This window comes from Dermacentor variabilis, chromosome 6 (assembly GCF_050947875.1).
Source record: "Dermacentor variabilis isolate Ectoservices chromosome 6, ASM5094787v1, whole genome shotgun sequence".
Classification (NCBI taxonomy): Eukaryota; Metazoa; Arthropoda; class Arachnida; order Ixodida; family Ixodidae; genus Dermacentor; species Dermacentor variabilis.
In genome coordinates, this window is record NC_134573.1 from 85,316,863 (window position 1) to 85,330,794 (window position 13,932).

Sequence of the window (13,932 nt, forward strand, 5' to 3'; positions counted from 1 at the left end):
CGACAATAATGCTACTAAATGTCACTGAGCTTAATGTGGAACACATGTGCTGCATGAGCGTGGCGACCACGATGCACATATAGCATAACTTACCTAGGCAAAAAAAAAAAGCAAGGGCTTCCGCCTGATTCCTCCTATTCTAAAAATTAACGTGACCACTTAACATATAATGCAAATGTACAAAAAATAAATAGTTTTTTTGTTTGGAAGATTTCCGTTGAAAGAGCTCTCTTCAAGCAACTAAAGGGTACTGTGCCGCCCTCCGCGTCACAAGGTGCTAGAAGGACCCAAGTTGTCCCGAATGAGCACTCCGCCATGACCACCCAAGGGGTGACACCGGGTCATAAATGGCAACTGGTTTGCACAAGCCTTCCTGACTGCAAGCGACACGACACTGAGGCTTTTGAGGACGAGTCAACCATCATCGGAGACCACAAAGTGGGGAAGTTTTCAGACATCGATAGGGACGAGGGTGGCACCCTAATTCTGCGCAATCATGAAGACAGGGTGGTAGGCATTCCAGTGTTAAACACTGCAGCGACAAAAAGAGGTGATTTATGTAAAGTGAACCTTATTGTCCTATACACTGAGATTGAAACGATTCTTGGTGTAGCCCTTGTCAAGAGCCATTTCACAAAACAGGGAGCATTGCTCTTGGATGTAGAAACAGAAAGACCAGCTAACTTCCTTCTAGCCAGCATGAATATCGGCGGCATAGCCATATCTGCCTGTGTCCCACGCTGTTATATGTTAGCTTGTCGACTACGTGGAGGCACCACGACGCTGTTTTAAGTGCCAGCGCTTTGAACATTTAGCTAAGTACTGTCACGGGGAACAACGATGTAGGTGCTGTAGGGGGTCTCGCAACCTTAAGTCGTGTGCCAGTAAAGAAAATTTTGAGCGTGCAAACTGCGGGGGCGACCACCCAGCTAGCTAGTGCGGAAGTCATGCGCGGACAGCCGCTCATCGAAGCAATAAGATGTTTCTCTTGGTTCGAAGGAATGCAAGCGCACCAACGAATACGAGGAAGACGTCCAGCTGCCACAACTAAGTGACCCGGAAACGGAGTACGCATCTGAAAAAGAAGTGCTTGAGCCAACGTAAATGGCAAACACCAGTGAAGAACATGTTCCAAAAGAGTCTGAAAAGCTCACCTGTGCAGCCGCAGTGAATCGACCTCAAGTACCACTTGGAAGTAAGCAGTCAGCAGGAAAACTTCTAGCTAGTAATGCGCGTTTCGTTCATGGCACTAGGTTTACACGTCGCGGAGATGCCTGCGAGATTAACGAGGGGTGTGCTGGAAGCAGGGCTGGCTCTTGAGTCAGTAATACTGTGCTCTATTTCGACATATGCTCAGTAGCATAATGAGAACTTCTCACCCACCTGGTCCATTTCGCCATTCATAAGTGCCCCTAATAATGCAGAGGAACTGCGTCGGCATTCTGCAGCGTCTGTGTGAACTTAGTCCTTCCCTTCGAGGCATCTTTATACCAATGGCAGCCCTCTCGGACGCAGGTCTCCAAAATAGAAGGACGATCCCATGATACATCTGACAAGGCAATGCGAGTACACCGTCATTTTTAAGTAAAAGTGCAACAATACACATCAGACGAGAAATGCCTCATGTAGCCTTAACAATGCCAAAACTTCGTCCTACATCCTTGGAAGTCACTGCTGTGTAAGTGCGCCTAAGAAACCAGAAACTCAGTGTAGTGTCGGTGTATATAAAACCACGAAGGAAGTCTTCTACGGAAGCGTTTCTAAAAAACCTTTGCATTCGTTACCTCTCTCCTAGAATAACCAGTAGTGACTTTAAAGCACATCATTCCGTTTGTACAGATGAGACTGTAGATTTCCGAGGCAAGGAACTTGTCGTAGCCGCAGAGGCTGCTAACTGATGTGTGACGAAGGATGGCAAACCGACTTTCTTCAGGCCACCAGATTCATGCAGTGCCATAGACCTCGTGTTACACTCTACAGACCTTTTAGTACCATGAAAAATGGTCCTAGACAGGATGTGCAACGAACCTTTTCCTTTATTCACTAACATCACCGGATTTCAGACTGCTGGTCCACAATTCTGTACTTGGACAAGTTGGACACATACAGGGTTGAGCTTGGACACATAGAGAATAGCGTTGCATAAACACCTTGGTGGAGCTGCTTGCAGATACGTTGCGGAGCAAGAGAGTGGCTACATCAGTGTTGAAACTGTCAGATCATATCTCTACTCATTACTTGAAACTAAAGAGCCGCTGCGCAGCGTATAAGAGAGCGCTGCGACAGCTAAAGAGAAGAAAAGGAAATCCCACTGCAAGAACAGAATATAAGTGAACAGGCACTATTACCCGCCAGCACGCAAAATGGTTACAATGAGTTCAATTACCTTGTTTCTATGAGAGCTTATGGGCGTTTACTCCAACGAGAAGGATATTGGGAGTAATCAATAGCCTATCCGGAAAGATTCACCCACACAGGCCATTCGCTGCAATTTCTTATACATCTGCGACGTACGTACGTACGTGCATGCTGCAGATCAGCAGGAGTGGCGAACTCTCTGTCATTCCATACAAAAGAATACGGCGTTCACCTTTCGTGAGTTATATTTGGCGCTTAGCAAATTAAGAAGACACTGTGCCGTGAGTGCCGACTTGATCAGCAAGCAGTTGCTCGCAGTCTGCCATACGAGCGAAGACGAGCAATTCTGGGCATATTTAATCGTGTTTTCAGCGTAGAAGACATTGCAGAAGCGTGGAAGACAGCACCTTGTCTCAAATCGGCCAGTATCGCTAACACCATAGGTATCAAAGTTGATGTAAAGAATATTATGTGCGAGGTTAACTTAGTCTCTTGGGCAAGGAAGTAGACAGCCATTGTGTAGGACTAGATTTTGTGTACGTGTGAGCGCCCAGGACAGTGTATTGGACTTACTAATCCACATAGAGCACCATCGCGTCAACGCCCTTTCGACACTCGCTATCCTTCTGAACGTTGCCAAAGGATAGCGACTTTGTGCTTCATCCGCCTCTGCACTGAACATATTCCCGTTTTTGGGATTACAATGGTCAAAAGAGAATCGCCTCGAACCGCGATTGTCTTTTTAGGATGTTACCTGCAGCCTGAGAATACCCCAACTACAGGCGAAACCCATCATTTCATCTCCCGAAGCAACGTTACTTGTGCTATAGCACTTAAGCACGGCGTTTCATAGCCACCTGCAAGTGTACACAGACGGGTAGGCGTGTGCACAACACGCAGATTTGGAACGGCATTTCGCATACACTCCCTTGATGTGTCATGGCCTGACCACCTGGATCGCGCAGTTTAGTCTACAACAGTAGAAAGTATGACAATTACCGCGGCCTTGCGAAAACTACGCGCATATTCTGCACATGACGTCGTGGTGCTGACGGACTCAAAGCCAACGTCACAATGCTTGCACCATGATTTACCTCCAGACAAGTTTACAAGGCAATCTCTGGCAATGAATAAAGTTGTAATTAGCAGGGTATTTCACGTAAAATTTCGATGGATCCCATTCCACATAGCAATTGAAGCAAATGAAAAAGCTGACGGTCTTGCACGCCTAGCACTCACGTGGGTCCCAAAAGTAAGAACCCGAAACATTTTTCAGAACCCTAAGGATGGAGTCTACATTCACCATAGGGCGATCCACCAGACTCCGCACCAACCCTGTGTTTCCCACGGACTTTCTCGCAAAGAATCATCGCCGTTGCACCGCTTTAGAACCGACTCTGCTTGATTATTCCAGTGTACGATCCGCTTCCCCGCTCTGGGCTTTCTTTGACGATACCGCTGTCATCGAAAATTTCATTTGGCTATGCCCCCAGTTCGACACAGAAAGGAAAGCTATAGTCAACCGCCTGCAAAAGAATGGTCTTTCGCACAGGGCCGTTGAAGACGTTGTTTCCCCTGTAGGGCACACGGCCATAAGGAAGACATTGCAGTGACTGCTGATTGCTTCCGTGCGAGACACGGGGCTCTTCGACGCCTGGTGACGTACATAGTGGCACTCATAAGAGGCTCAGGTGGAACGATTGGCCGCTATGAATGCCACGCTAACCCCGCACGCTGCAACGCCACCACCACCACCCTCAAAAGTACGGATAAGCATAAGCATGAGGCTAGACTACTTTAATGATGACAACCAGCTACCGAGACTACACTCGGACACATGTGCCTTTTATTATTGTAGGGCTCAACAGTAATGTTATACGCTGTGATTGGCTTCGCTTAAACTGAACACAAAAGACTCGGGTTCCTGTGCTTTTAATGCAGTTTACCGATCAGTGTTACCTTTGACTCGAAGATAGAAACGCGTAAGCATGGAACCGAACATAACGCCGTCTTGGTAGCCACGCTGAATACGCCCAAATATTTAGACTTCTGAAATGGTATTTCCTGCCTTTGAGTTGGTAAGCATGATGTACCTTCGAAAATACGAAATTCTGCCTTCAGCTTGTCCAGTTCTCTCTTTGAACTTTGCAATGAAAGAACGCGAATTTAAATATGAGACACGCTTTTGTGCAACGCACCGCAATAAAATCTGTCATGGTGCACTTTTGACCGGTCACAGGAAATCAACGAAACAAGATAGAAATGGGAAATCTTCAGTAAATAAAAGGAAGACTCTCCAAGTAAGTATTCCTTAGATGTAAGTGTCGAGCACACGCACGCACAGATATTTTAGGGCTCGTTAAATAGCTGTCCCGTATAGCTTCTACAGACTCGTCACTACCGATGGCCTGCCAGAACGGGGTTTCTCCAACAAGCTGCCGGTATCCTTCAACTGTTCAACCCACCGATTAATGTTGTTCCTATGCATTGGCGCTTCGTTGCGACGATAATAACGTTGCATTTGACTCTAACTTTGACTTTATTGAAATTTAGACAATATACAGTTGTCCAGGTGAAGAGGGCTAAAGGTGACACACGTGGTCACCTGACTAGGCCCTTGACACCCTGCATTTACGCAGGCACAGTTTTGACATGGTGAGTTTACGAAGTACAAACAAATTTTTACGGGGAGACTACAATTCTCATACAGCAATATACATACACTGTACATTCAAATCAATGTAATTAAAAATGTATAATGACTACAAACATGTTCACTTGACAAACAAAAACAAAGCAAGGAACCCTTACTCGATCCTCTAAACAACAATAAAAATTGTTCACTTCATAAACATGTTCACTTGACAAAACAAAAGAAGAAAGCAAAAAATCCTGAGTGGTTTATAGACGATTCAAGAAAAATCTCTTTGTGTGGTTTCGGAAAGCAGGCAAATAGGAACATGTTTCTATGATATCACTCAGAGCAGTATTAAGGGTTAACAGATTAGGAATTTGCCAACTTAAGAGCTGTGTTCCGTAATTCGTCCTACATTTAAACTTGATGAAATTGGTTCTCCTAAATTCGTAATGGGAGTCAAGTTTGGTATACCTGAAAGAGAAGAGTTGTGGATCAATTTTGAAATCTGAGAATGCAAGCTATGATAATCGCATTTTATATAGTGATTCATTATCCAAAATGCGATTCTGCGTAAAATATACAGATGTTGATTCACGTTGTGGTGGGTTTGCAACAAAGCGCACACCTCTTTTTCTGTAGTCGATGGAGGCTTTCTATGTTAGACCTAGTAGTGCCCCAGACAAGCACGCAGTAATGTAGTCATGAATGAACAGTATTAAAATACAGTTGACGTCGTATATAACGAGGCAACAGTAAGCGAAACTTAGTAAGCATACCAATACACTGTGCAATATTGCGTTAATTATAGAGAACATGACAAGGCCAACGAAGGTTTTCATGAAACTGAATACCTAAAAATTTAATTTCTGTTACTTTTCTAGCGGTCGCGACTCCAATACCACATCATTATTAATATAAACAGGTCTGTTAACAGGGGTAAAACAATGTTCTTAGTTTTGGCAACGTTTAATGAGAGTGTATTTGTAACAAGCCAGTCAGATGATTCTTAAGCCATAAGTTTACACGCGGAACTAAGGAATCTAAATTGACATCAGAAAAAAAAAATAGACTTGTATCGTCAGCGTAAAGGATAATAGAAGGGGTTTGTGGGATAGATACCATGTCATTGATGTATCAAATAACCAGAGTAGGTCCTAGGATTCACCCCTGACGAACCCCAAATTTTATTAGCTCAGAATTGGACGTGGCATTATTAATAATAACATACTCCGGACGACCGGAAGGCTAGTTCCGCAATAATTCAAGTGAAGTGCTTCGTATTCCATTATACGGTAGTTTGCTAAGAAGTGTATTATGTTTAATTGAATGAAATGCTTTACTGAACACCTAATGAGTACAATTGATTTTCTATGTTGTTAGTAAGTTTATCCTTAATACTGAGGAAGGCAGATTCAGTTGATTGCTTTTTGTGAAATCCGTACTCGCTGGGAGAAATTAACTGGTGTTTGTTAAGATAGGTAGTTATCCGTATATTAATTGCTTTTTCTACTATTTTGGAAAACAGTGGTTGAACTGATATAGGTCTATAGTTAACAATTATATTTCCAGCACCACCCTTAAATAAAACAGCAGCTCTTGCATCTTCATTTTTTTCGGGGAAAATACCTGTTCTCAGGATTACATTCGTTATATGACAAAGTAGAATAACTATTAGGTCAGCGATTGCTTTAATTGGTGCTACCTTAATGCCCCAAAACCGCAAGAACTGTTATGTTTGAGACAATAATATTATATCGTCAATCTTGCAGAGACGTATTATTATATCGTTAATCTTGCAGGGGTAGCTGGATATAAGAAAAGGCTGTGCTGAAGATTATATTCCACGTATTTTCCAATTTTTATTACTGGGTCTTCCTGCAGGAAAATCTCCAAAAGCTAAAGAATGTCTGGTGAACTCATTGGCGACACACGCAGTTCTGTGTGGTTCTTTACCCCTCAGAACCATTCATTCAATTGTCATTTGTATAGGTACATTTTTTTTCTGATTTCTGTAGAAGATCTTTTACTGTACGCCACGTTTTTTGAGGTGAAAGGAGATATCTGAAAATTTATGAGCGTAGTATTCTATTCTAGATTTGTTTTCAGCTGTACTGAATTGATTTCTAACTTTCTTACACCCCTTAAGAACTGTTAAGTCTTTCAACTTTACAAACTTGCAGAAAAGCCTATTTCGTGCCTTGATGCGCCTGAGCAGGTCACGTGTAATCCAAGGCTTCCTTCCTTTTCTGCCCTTTGCGATTGTTACAACTGGGAAAGCGAATTCATACAACTCTGTTATTATGTGTAAGAATGCCGTATAAAATATTAGGATCTTCGTCACGCTGCAATTGGCTACAGTCGACATAGAAGACGAGTTGAGGAAAATATTCAATTTTACTTTGGTTTATGGCGCGGTAACTATTTCGTGGATAGGAGGAGGATGAGGAGGTGGAAAGAAAGCTTTATTGTGGTCCTGTACAAGGTGTTGCCAACTGCCTGGCTAGTCCCATGTTGAGACCGGGAGTCCCAACATGGGTGGATAAGTATGTTTGGTGGATAAGTATGCTCGAATATTTGTTTAGTTGACCTTTCCAAAAAGTAGAAGGTTGACAGGTGATCGCGGATGTCACTCAGGAGTACTCCTGCCGCGGTACCACGAATATCACTGTTAGGCATACATCAATAAGTGTTTCGCTAGAGCCTGCATATTAGTAGGCGTTATGGTTATATTAAATGGGCCATCGCCCAACATCATATCAACAAATTCACTGACACAATTTGACTGTTATAGTAGGTTAATATTAAAATCGCCCATTATTACCACAGGTCTTCTTTGTAAGGAGATGTCTCCCAACACCATATCTAAAAGTTGAAGAACTCTTGAACAGACGTAGAAGGTTGCCGATAAATTACGCCAAATATTCTTGTATTTGTCTGAATAAAAATTGATTCATAGGAAGGGCTCAACAGTGTGCACTGTGGAATTATTTCGTAAGAAAAACTGTTTTTCATGTACAAGGCTACACCACCCCCTTTTTTTGGCTTTCCTAAACAGCACTTCACATCTATAACCAGGAAAGCGAAAAACATCATTCGAAACAGTATACCAGGCTTCAGTGAAAGCCAGCGCATCAAATTCATGGTCCAATGAAGACAAAAAAAATATCTTTTTCGTCTTCTTCATTTCTCAAAGTGCATGCATTCAGATGATAAAATGAAAAGCATCCCCATTTTGAAACCTTCATACATTTAAAAGAGTTGTATCGTGATAAGGACTGTTATTCGTTTGAAGTGTCACTCACAGTAGATCTTCATTATCTTAATAGCACATCATATCATATTATCAATGTCACTTTCATCGAGGATGCGAATCGCGTCGGCCCCTTCAGTTTTTCGAGCAAGTATGTGAATATTCTTTTGCCACACAAACCGATAGTTCTTTTCTTTGCCTTTTCCACTTGCTAGCCAAAGAACACGGTTGTTGAAAGTTGTCAGGTTGCCCAAGATTTCACATTTGGTGCTTCATTCTGAAGGCGCGAGCGATTGAGCATCCACTCTTCCTTAAGTAGGACCGATGAAAACCGAGCAAGAAGGATAGGCTTATTTCCCTTTCGCGCAGGTAGCCTATGAAGTGCATCAATATTACTGTTTTCAAGCTGTGGCAGCTGAAATTTGCATGCGACATAATTTATTTTTGCGAGCAGGTCTTTGTGTGCCTCCGCTGCGAGGCCACGTACTTCTATGTACGTCCTTGTTCACAGATTCAAATTTAGCAAGCCAGAGAACACACTGAATTTTCCTCTGTAGCGTCCATATCTCAACTGGCGTGGACGTGAGCTGATTAGCCGCTGCGTAGTTCGTGGTGCTGCGTCATCACCTCTGTGCGCAAACCCTTGCAAATCATACAGCGAAAACATGGAGAGTTTTCCTTTTATATGAAGATTTCACGTTTCTATCTTATTATTTTCGTGTTACTGGTCAAAAGTGCACCGTGACTTTACGGACACACTGTCTATATCTACGCAATTTGCAACGTGGGCAAAGTAAGCACCTCGGTCAAGAGCCTTTCTAGGCTGTGTTGTGCACCAGGTTTTTCATTTCGTGCAATTCGCTTGTTTCAATTTCCTTTTTTTCGGTGACTTGCGTGTAATGCATTATTTGTCATATGTCTGCAATAAGGATACTGTACACACACAGTACACTTGAATATGAGAGCATACGGGATGTCTAAAATCGAGCACCTGCTGTCGTGCTAGCCATTAGCTTCTCACGGCAATTGCAGGAGTTCGTCTCGTCCTTAAAGCGGATGGCGGGATGCTAGACACAGTTCATAGGCGACATTGCATATGCTCAAAGATGCATTCCCATGTACTCACACGCGCGCCTTTAAATGTGCACTCAAAAGCACAAAAACAAATAGAAAAAAGCAGGCGGTGAATAAAAACAAGAACTGTGTAGAGCTACGTTGGACGAACGCGCCGACAATCTAGTTTGTCGCTTTAAACAAATGGTGTAAGGATGGATCTGCCAGGCGAACATTTTTTCCGCAAGTGCTTTTTGCAAAGCTTTGCACTATCAAAATACAATGCTTCCAATGGGTACAGAACTGCTTGTAATACACACATTCCATCCCGTCGTCATATTTACTAACTATGAACATGCACAAACAAGAGGGAGGAGTACCTACCGTAGCGCAGTTCAGAGGCAATCTAAGTCAACCACCGCTAGGGTGGTGAAGGTCCCGCTATATTACTGGTAGAGGCGTTTTGAAGCGGCTCTAGGTGTTAAATAGGTTAACGGATTAGAGTTTAGAGTAGAATGTACGTAAAGCGCACAAAAATTGGTGGTTTAAACGCCGAACTCACCACAAACAATGCGGCAAGGACCTTAACATTTTGAGGCAGTGGTCAAGCTAACAGCTGGAGATTTCGCTTGGCAAGCATACAAAAAGGCCCACACGTGGTGTACGACCGCTACGTTTCTGTCGTCAACCTCCGCTTCGAACCCATTCCACGCTACTTCTGGTGCGTTTACCTAACTCGTTTTTTTTGTACAATTTGCCATTGATACGGCCGCTCCTCATGAGCGATGCATGAAGCTTTGTGAAGCAACGCTATACTATACTAGAGCCTTTCTGCGGCTTAGAAATGACAGATCAAAACTGAAGCTTTGCTTCTCTAACTCTCACGAGACCATGCTCAATCACAATGGATGTGTAACAGAGTCGAGAAAGATGAGCACAAGCCTTCTGAAATATTCGTGAGTCTGTAAACGTCAATGAGCCTTTCAGTCGTCTCGGAACGTAAGCTCCCGCGAGCTGAGGAGAATCGAAATTGTCAGGATCGCTACCGCGTTCCACGTTTGTGATTTTGATGCGCTTTACAATAGTGTTGTGGCTTAAGATAGTTAGTACATATGTATAGCTCGTAGAGCGAGGGGTATGTATATTTACCTCCTCCTTTATGCTTAGCTTTTTCGTTATATACATCTTTTTCTTCACCTTACAGCAGCATGAACCAAAAGTGTACAGTGTTGAGGAGCAATGCGTGGTCATAAACTATCCGAGCGTAATTCCCAGTAAATGACATGGTTAGCAGAAAGGAGCACTTTTGCATTCTTACACTTGGTCATAACAGAACTATTTATATTCTTACTTTATATGTTTTTCAAATACTTACTTCTGACAAGCCGTTCATTACTAATTTTATTATCCATTTATTTGCAGTATTGCATTCACTGCGGTGCCTGGTTTCTCTCGAGTTTCTATCTACGGCCGAGCAGTGGGAGACTGCTGCTCAGCTTGGACTCAGAAGGGCAGCTCTGGGCCGTCCGTATGGCCGAAGAGGTCGCCAAAAAGCAAGGACTGGCAGTAGTCTGAGGGACTGGGGGTTAGTCTCCCAAACCCCACCAACCTTGGACCCCATCAACGACATAATAAAGATTTATTTCTCTCTCTCTCTCTCTCTACAGTTGCGCAATCACTTTCTTTTTATATATATCTCTTTACTTCGCCGAGAGCATGCACTGTTCCCCCCCTACTCAATTATATCATTTCCCAATTGCACTTTCTGTACTTAAAGTTGCACCACTTCTAGAATACTGTTTGTTTCGCACTCCCAACGTATTTTTTTTAAATGTTTGATTTCATTTTTCTTCCTACTGCTCATTTTCCAACTCTGCAGGGTCTATCTTTTTTACACCACGTTTTCTGAGAGATCTCTGCCCAGCGAGTTGACAACGCCCGTTTACATGTGAAGAATTTTCGCACATTTTTTTCATTCTTGCTTCTTGGTATACCGGGCACGTAAATCCTTCGGTATCGTAACCATGCCTCCTCCCTCCACCCCCCCCCCCCCCCCATATGTTTTAGGATTTCGGCTTTCTTCATGTCACTTTAGGCAACCGCTAATTTTACCCCTTTAGAGTAGGGGAAACTGCAAAAACAATGTATACGAGCAGTAGTACGCGCCAAAACCGCGATCTGATTATGACGCACACCGTATTCGGGGGCTGCAGATTATTTTAACCGCTTGGTCTTACTTAACACGCCCCTTAATCCAACTACACCGGGCTCCCTTGTTGGCCGTGAAACCCACGAACCCGAATTCAGTAGCGTAACGCCGATGCCACTGACATACCGCAGAAGGCGGAGGAGGTGCGACACCGTTTCCCTGGCGAAGGCTTGTCCCCATCGCCAGGACGATCACTGCAGTGATGTCGCTTGTTCTAGTCCAGTAGATTACTTCCACAGAAGTGCGCTGCCGATGTCCTTTTGAAGTGCATATAATTTACAATAACGTAAACGCGGTTACAGTTGTTCATTAGACGATACACTTTTCTTTTCTTCTTTTCTTCACTCCGCTCTGAATAAAAGGTTAGAGAACTGTTACTTCACGATATATGTCTTCGCAAAATAAATTATGCTCACTCTTTGCCAGTTAAGAAGGTAATCTAAAGAATCGCGCACACATTGCTAACGGCGTACGAATAGCTGGAAATTGAAAATTTAGCAGAATTTCTTTCTTCTTGTTTTTGCGTGTCTATTTCTACCTCTTGCAAGCAACTAAGTATAATATATCATGGATCCTGTACACGGCTCAGCAAAATGCTTCACTGGAAATATTTTCGTCTATAATCTATACCTCATCCATTCTAATTCCTAATAAGCTAGGCATTTCGATAAACAGGAGTAATGCAGTATAATCGCGACGAGAAACATCATGCGCTCAATTCACGACAAAACACTTGCCTTTAATTTTGCATAACACCCCGTACACCGACAGCATTAAAAAAAGTCATGTTACAGGTGGAGGATTATCGCGGGCCGTAGTCGCCAGAAACCAAAGGCGGAAATGGCAACGCGCAAAGTTCTGGAGGAAGCGGCAAGGTCATTATCACTTAGTGCCCTTTGGAAAAGATTCGCGGTACGACCTGGTTATTACCGGTAGTTTCTGACTATGAATTCAGTACATTTGTGCGTTAGCATTTATAACATAAACGGCAATAAAGCGAATATTATCATGCGAAATGCTTCGTTAGTTCTCTCATACATTCTGCCTTCACAACGGAAATGTTTCGCTCTCCCGAATCCCTTCTTGAACTTCCGCATTTTCATTAGATGAAGCTTTGCCGTATTTTCTGCCAGGAAATGTGCTTCCTGCTTTTATACGACTGTCATTGCTGATAATGCCAGAAAGTATTGTTAAAACACGAAAGACTAGCCCTGCGAATGGTGCACTCTCCATGCGCTGCTAATGCATACATATATTGCCACCGTGAGGAATAACCTTTCCGTGCAAACTCTGTGATATATTTCTTGTTTTGGGGAAGAGGTGTCATCTTGCTTGCATATTACCAAAGTGTGCTGCTAGGGAAACACGATGAAAAGTGGAGAAGATAAAAAAGTGAAAGTTCACTTTTGCGACGAAGTTCTCCAACTGCTAATGCATAACAAAGAAAAACAAAGAACGAAATAACTGTGTTGCTCCTTCTTTGAAGGATATTTTAGGTTGACAAAAATGGTAGCTGACAACAGTCGCTCTTTATTCTACGGCCTCAAAGCATGGTCGCCGTCATGTCTGCTTATTATATGTGAATAGATGGCCATCAAAAAGTACATCAAACACGTCACCTCTCAGGTAAATCGCATAAACTCTGCCTAGATACAACAAAAACAGCGGCGCCTCTCTTTTCAAAGTAAAGTTGATAATATGCTAGACTTTGTTCAGTTCTGCTAGGTCTAGCTAAAAAACGCGTATATCATTCCACCTGCGCTAAAATACGCCATTACGACGAACAACAAGCATAGCCCTTCAGGCCAATAACCATGCACGCGGCCATAATCCTAATATGGTTGCCACAACAAAACACGCGAACTGTGAGACTGCCTAATTTGCGCTCCGAAAACGACGCATTACCACATGCAAACACGGAAAAGTATGCATACTTTGTTATAGGCACCCGGATGCCGGATTATGTTTTGCTCTTTTCTCGTAATTTCTCATTTTTTGAGGCATTGAGCCTACTTATAAGCTTGCCGTAGGTCTTCCTTGTTCATAGTTAATGTTTTTATCAATTATCTCACAGAACGAGCTACACTTTCTCTAACGAATCTCTAGATATATTAACTGAAAAATGATTCTACAATGCCTCGCGATTCAAGCGAGACACAAGGAACGCAAGGTAGCCGTCGATTTGGTGCCACTGTTGGGTTCCGGGAACCCTGACCTGATGCACTGCGGCATGCGCTGAAACCGAGTGCCTTTGTGCCGAATTATGAATGCATTTGGCCCCTACTCCCCCCCCCCACCCCCAGAAACCCAACAGCACAAAACGGAGGCGCTAAAAGCTAAAAGCGCCGTCTGTCATGGGCTGCGAGAATGCCGTACGAATTGCTGAGCACTGTCTAAAGGTCCCAGTGCTCAGCTGCGGGACAG